The sequence below is a fragment of the Corvus brachyrhynchos genome, unplaced genomic scaffold (genome assembly GCF_000691975.1).
Source record: "Corvus brachyrhynchos isolate BGI_N302 unplaced genomic scaffold, ASM69197v1 scaffold116, whole genome shotgun sequence".
Lineage (NCBI taxonomy): Eukaryota > Metazoa > Chordata > Aves > Passeriformes > Corvidae > Corvus > Corvus brachyrhynchos.
Window position 1 is genome coordinate 5,969,753 of NW_008240221.1, and position 7,295 is coordinate 5,977,047.

Below are 7,295 nucleotides of genomic sequence, written 5' to 3' on the forward strand. Positions count from 1 at the left end.
GGACTGAATGCTTTCAGTCATGGGCACATGGTCATGTTTCAATAGTTGGTAATAAAATCTTTTGTTTAGGTTCAACCCCACAATGTACACACACAATTACTGGAGCTATGTGAGTGAACAGACCATTCTGATCCCATTCCCACTGAGCCTAACAGAGGTTAGAAACCAAAGATGATGTCCAAAAAAGATGTGATTAGAAGGTCACTCCTAGGTCATGACTTCTCTCATGTGTGGCAAAAAATGCCCCAGCTATCATTCTGGTATGGAGTCTGATCACACTCAGCTCTGTTGATGTAATAACTGGGGAGCTCGGGCCTGAAGAGACAATGTATGTGATGACACTTGAGCCCTGCTAATACAAGCACCCATGCAAACAATAAAATCATGAAGATAGCAGCCATCATCTTCAAAGTAGGAGTTAAATAACATTCCTTCAGGATCTCAGTTCTTTGATGTCATTCTAATTTTCTAATGTTTTTGGGGCTCAACATGAGCCCTTTAGATTCAGTAAGGAAATTAAGTCCTATGGCTAATAACATTTTTCTTTATCATGTTTTTGTCTTAAAGCCATCACTGGAAACAGATGCCTATGAAAGGTCTTCTCATTTTATTCTTTCCTTGGAGCTGTCTGTGGGATTTGGTACCACTGACTTCTGGATCTTTGAGTGTGCTGGGATATGGAGGCAGCTCCTCAGCTCTTGTAAGCACCATGTCTGATTATCCCATGCATTAAAGCCCCGATTTCATCTAAAGAAGCAGCTAAGATTTCTGCCTCTATTTTGATTGGAAGACTGTTTTAAAACATCATTATTCTGACTGTTTCAATTTCCAGAACAATTTATTCCTGCAGAACTTATACTAGGGTATTGTAATGTCAGCATTGTTCTTTAGCTTAAAATAGCTCTTCTGAATCTCTTCTTGCCTCCATAAAACAAACACAACTCCACTCAACTTTTGTTTTCTTTGTCTGAACTCCCTTATTACCCTGGCAGTCCCTCACTAACTCTGCTCCAGTCTGTGTTCATCGTTCTGGTACACAGATGAACAGAATCATCTCGATCTCTTACACAACAGCATTAATGCTTCCTAGTTTCTTTTGATGCTTTATTTCTCAATACATCTTAGGAGCTAATTATTTTTGGGTGGTTGCATCAGACTGGCTCAAAACCATCATTCAAAACCTTAGAGGTGAGGGCTTTTTCTGTTTGGTTGGGGATTTTTTCTTGTTTGTTTGTTTGTTTACTCTTTTAATGGATGAACAACTATCTACCAAATTCAGCATCTGTCTGATTCTTTTTGCATGTTTCTTTGTAATGGCAGTATTTTGTATTAAGGAAAAGAGTTTAAAATATAAATGTAGTGTTCCTGAGTGTTTAAGGCAGTGTCTTCCTTGTCTATCTCTTGCTGTCTAATAGTTAGGCATCTAAGGTAACTCTCTAGATTCTTTTTATCATCAATGGAGAGAAACAAGCACCTCTAGCATGTGACTTAGCTCATCCTAAAATAGGTATCTAAACCAAGAGGGAGGCATTGCTCTTTGGAGATTGCCTGTCCCTGTAGGTGATAAAGGGAGCCCAGACAACTGTCTCAGATGTTTTGCTTAAATTGTAAGTGGCTAAAGTAAGAAGACATGCAATGATGAATCTTACCCTAAGTAATTCAGGACAGTGAAAAGCTGCTTCAAAAGAAATTTAGATTTGCTGGCATCTATATTGTACTGAAAGGCAATAACATTTGTATTTCTAACTCATTGGGAAACATTGGACATATTTATTGATTAACTGCAAGAGATTAAATACATACAGGATATTTTTAGTAATTTAAACTGGCCCCTCTTAAAAAAACCCAAAAAAAATACCTGAATATGTCAAATGTTTTTATGCTTGCTGAGTTGCACTGACAACCCTGGAGAGCCACAGATACACCAGACAGCTCTGAATTCTGACCTAGATCCTACAAATATAAATATGATTATTTTTCTGAAAAGGACTGCTCAAACATGAGAAGTTTCTGGTGAATGCAAGTGCTCTCAGGATTTGGGCAATAATTCCTTGCAAAGTTACAAATCTATTATGCAATACTGCAATAATACCCTTCATATTGAGTACACGATATGATGGATTAGACCCAAATATTTTAGCAGAGGTACTTCTATTTTTTAATCTCTGTTTTACTACTGTCACTATTTTGTCTTGCATTTATACTATCACTTCCAAATAGAGTAATATTAAATCAAAGGGTTTACCTAAAACATGTTGGAGCTTGGTATGGTTACCTACAGACAGCTTTCAGTAAGGGGAAGATTTCCTGTTAAAAGGTGCCCTGCTGCATTTATTTTTAGTAGGTAATGAAGAAATGCACTTAATATTTTGCTCCTTGAATGTGAAGAGGCACTTAAAATTACACCTCCTTTTGTTGTGCTGAGACACACTTTCCATTCGCCCACCTGAACACGAATAAAACATGAAGCCCAATGAACAATTCAGTTGTTAAATATGAAATCAACTCTTGTCTTTCACTCAAAGGCACTTCAGTCCTTCCACAAATAAGAATAAAACTGAGAGAGCTACTTCCACCTTTCTGTCACAGGAAATCTTGCTGAGACTAATCTGCTTTTTAGAAGGTTTACTTTTAAATAGGATTTCCTCTCGCTGCATGTACACACTGAGTCAGGAAGCTCCAGTCTGAGTCAATGCTAAATGCATTTGGTTTTCAACTTGACTCGGCCTGCAAATGATGGAACCAATGATTCACAATTTCCATCCTGACCTTGTTTACTTTATATTCACATTTTGGCAGGTGAACTCTTGTGTTCAAGATCATCAAGTTTTTTAAGGGGAAATTGATGCCATCCATTAGCTTGCTGTGTGAAAGACATTTGCATGTATGAGAACAAGTTATAGGAAGGTGATATGCCACTCAGGCATTTCAGAGTTCACCCTTTTTTATAAAAAAGTCTAGCATAATTTGCATAGTCCAGTAATGCTGAACAAGTTGTCATCCATGCTTGTTACAGGCCTATTATTTTTCAGTCATTTGCTTCTAATATCTAAATAAGTAAGATGATTTTTTTAAAGACACGTCTGTCTGAGAATGGATTCACCTTGTGGTATGCTCTACCTAAGATATAGGAAGTCTAGTTTTAAACATGTGCATGTAGAGCTGCATTACAGTCTGTTTTGCTGGCATATAAATTTTCTGAATGGCCTTTACCTTTTTATTTACCTTATCCCCTAGTGTGCAACAGAAAATATGAAGCTGAATTAAGAACCAAGAGTTTCATCATGTTATGGGCCAAATCCTCTGAAGTACTGTTTGTTTGGGACTATTATCTGTCCTTAAGAACTTATCAGAACAGATTTCTTCATTCATTTTTATCAGTCCAATGTTATACTCTGTGAGATGGTGTAAGAACACCAGACAAAGATTCTTGCAAATAAACTATTTTGAGAAGAAAGCACAGTTTGAAGTCTTTATTGAATGTTTAATGGAATTTGTTCTTGAAACCTAAGACTTATGAGCCAAGTTCAGTCCATGTCTCAGTGAGTGGTTTTAATCACTTACCAAACCTTAACAAATCAACCAATATACACCTTTTGAGTCCCAACATTTCTAAGGTTCTTTGCTCTAAATGGAAAGTCTGTGGGGAAAACTAGGACTACACAACTGTCTCACCTTCCTCTTGATTTCTAATATTTTCCAGGCAGGAGATAAAGCAGATGGGAAAAGGGTGCATGGCTCTATCACTTTCTGACGAGAACACTCGGTATTTGTGAGTGACGATTGAGGGACTATGACACAAGACTTGAGTGCTTAAACTTGCTCAAAGTGAAAAAGGCTAGAACTTAATGTTCTCATTTCCTTTTGTGAGACCACTACCAAAATTATGACTTTTCTCCAAAAGAAGGCTTAGCAATATTGATCTGGGCAGCATAATCTAGATTTTCACACTGGCTGGCTTGGGGCACCTCTACAGAAGCATTTAAGGCCTATGATTAATGGAGGCATGGAAATGCACTTAGTCCCATGAATCATTCTTCAGAGGTACTGGACTTGCACACTGTGCCTGTATATACATCTGTATATAGGATGACTAGCTTCCCCATTCCTATCTTAGGCTGACTGACTCACAATGCTGAGGACAGGCGCTGGCTTTTTAGGCAATGACCTATAAAACTGGGTAGTCTAGCTGTAACCAGCACTAGTGTGATTCATTTTACTTAACAATAAGCATCTCTTAATCAACTGCCTAAACCTAAACTTTGTCTTTCTCTTTGGCCAATGGGCAGGAATAGATACTTATTGGAGGTCATTTCCCCCAATAATTTAGACATGTACTTTAGGATTAGTTACATTACCAACTGGTGTTGCTTCTTGTTTCTCAACAGCTAACTAAAATTTAAGTATCTTACCATTAGATGTCTGAGGTTAACTGGGATGGATCCACCTGAAGTATTTTAGGTCTCACCAAGACTGATTTCACTAAGCCTTGGTCAGGCACATTTACTGTAGTCAACATCAGCACTACAAATGGCTGGAGGGTCACAGTAATTCTTTATGGGAAATGTTAAGAAAAATGTGAAAAGCAAGCCACTATAAGAAAAACAGAAATGTCTGAAAGAAGTCTTGTGTAAGGACTGTTAATGTTAACACTATTGGTCAGAAAGTCTCTAGGCATCTGCTCTTTGTTGAGTGACTTGTGCAATAGCGTGTCCCCAGAGCCTGGCCACGCTTTACAGTTCCCAGCATGAATGCAGCACTTGCCATCAGGTGTACGTACTCCCCCACTCAATGTGTGAGAAGAAATTGTGACTCACCAGAGCTTGGTAACACTTATTTATCACAGAGTTTTCACTTCTGGCTGTCACACACTGCAGGCATAATAAAACAAGAAAAAAAATTCAGTAACCCAGGTATCTAGAAAAGTGGTTACGAAATTTGCCTTTACCTTCTAAGTCCAACATGACCTCCCCAGAAAATGGCTCTTCAAGAAAACCCTAGATCTTGGCCAAGTGAATGGCAAAGGACTTCCCATTACTAGAGCTTTTTGATTTCAGCAAGGCCATAATAGTTCAGGTACAGCAGAAGAATTACAAATGCTGTGTTGTCAGTGGCTAGAAGAGGGACTTGACTGTACATGTTATTCCTCTAAAGAATGAACTGTAAATCTAGGCAGCTGCATTATAAAAGCAGTACAAAAACTTGCAATGTGAACTTTGCACAGCTGTATTATTACATGCAGTTGTGGAGAACAGTCTCAATGCACAGAATTCCTGCAAAGATGAGAGATTGCATTCCTCATTATTTTGCTAAGAAAATGAAGTCTAATACTGCAGCAGTAATAGGAGGACTGATTATAGAGCTATTTAGGAGTAAAGATAATGATGCATTTTGAAAAACTAGTAAAGGTCAAAGTCCAAAGCCCAGGAAACAGAATAACAGTAAGTTTATTTTGAGGAAGTTTGATCCCCTTAAGGATCACAATAAACAACCCTGTCCCAGAACTCTATCTTTCAAAGTTTTTGTTATTTTCTATAAGCTTAATTTACTGAATTTAATTTTCTGTTTTCAGTTGTCACATTAAATTAGTCACCTATAATATACCCATAATATAATAATGAAAGGGAAATATCCCAGTTACATCTTCCCATGAGAGAGATTTTTCTTGGCTAAGATCTCTCATCTTCAGAATCTTATTAAATTCTTGAGACATACCTGAGCGATATCCCACCTGCTTTCAGATAAACAACAGCAGGAGGAGTATATCTGGGTCTTGAGTTACTGTGTAATCATTGTCTTGCTGAAGGTATTATAGTACCAGGAACGTATTTATTCAGCTGTTATAAGAAAACAAGCAGCTGGAAATTAGTTCCCTTGCTGACTGCAAGAGAACTATTGGGAACTTGTTTATTTACTACTAAAATGTATATGTTTTGCAGGGCATCTGGTCACATTTTATTTTGTCAAGATTGGGCATCCTGGAAGCAAGGCAGTCTGCATATCTGAGGATTGTTTAAGGTACATTATAAATGTGGATTAATGGCTAAATATTTTCAGATCATGTACCAATTTTTGTTCAATTTTTTAACATAAAATGACCTTTTTTTTGGAGAAGTTTTTGAAGCACAACAAAATACCAAAACCAGATAGTTTGCAAGAAGAGTTTTCTTTGATCTATCTCTAGAGTATTAAATATACTTTAAAAATAAACTGAGCTCTGGCTTCATATCCAAGTGATGAACCCATGCTATTTAAAAAGCTGTCCTAACAATACTAATGAAATAAACAGATATAAATAGTCAATATAACCCAAAATATCTTGTTACCTTATTGGTGTGAAATAAAGACACTTTTTACAAACAAAGTCTTCAAACTTCTAGTGCTCTGAAAATGGAATTTGCCCCATTTTTCCATAACTAAATAAACACAGGAATGCAATTGCTTTATGTGAGTTCCTATTAACGAAATTCTAAACATACTTAGAATGCACATCATGGGCACAGCACATGTGCAACTACCTGCTGGGAATCTGGGGGTGGAAGGGGCTTTCCAATTGCTCTCACTGGCACTGAGGAGCATGGAAAAAAGAAAAGATAAATGCTATCTTTCCTTTTTAAAAAATTTTAATTTTTTTTCTGTGTGTAGTAAGAGGCAATATTTGGGAAACAAAAAGGTAATGAAAGTAGGGGATTATTTTAAATCTTCAAATAATTGTAAATTTTTAGATAAGACTATAGTTTATCAGTAAGAGAATTTTAAATCCTGCAAAAGTAAGACAGCCTAGTTTTAAAAAAATATATATTTTTCAATTTGAGGTATGGTGGAGAATTGGAGTTATTTCTCGCACTAGACTTGTTCAGATCTGAGAGCCCTCATGCTGGGCAGACAGAGCTACCAGGCACTTGGTGCTGTGTCAGCCAGACACATGGATGATGAACAGCAAGGAAGGTGAGGTGGCAGGAACTGAGGCAGATTTTGGAACCTTCTAATTTCCGTTGGCCTTTTGTTGATGAACAGAGAAAGACTTCCAAGTTCTTTTGGAAAATTCCTGATCAGGGTAAGCTACTGACCTTCCTTCCTCACTTCTGCAGAGAACCCTCATGCAGTTATGGGAACACCACCAATAAAGAAATAGAAAATATGTTTTCTTGCATAAGGAAGAAGTGTGATGGCAGCTGCTTTGCAGCTTCAGAATGTCCCTTGCTCTTTACAGGGACTGCAGACTTGTGGGACAAAGGATAAGAGAAGGAAGAAGAGGAGAGGAGAGGAGAGGAGAGGAGGGGAGAGGAGCGGAG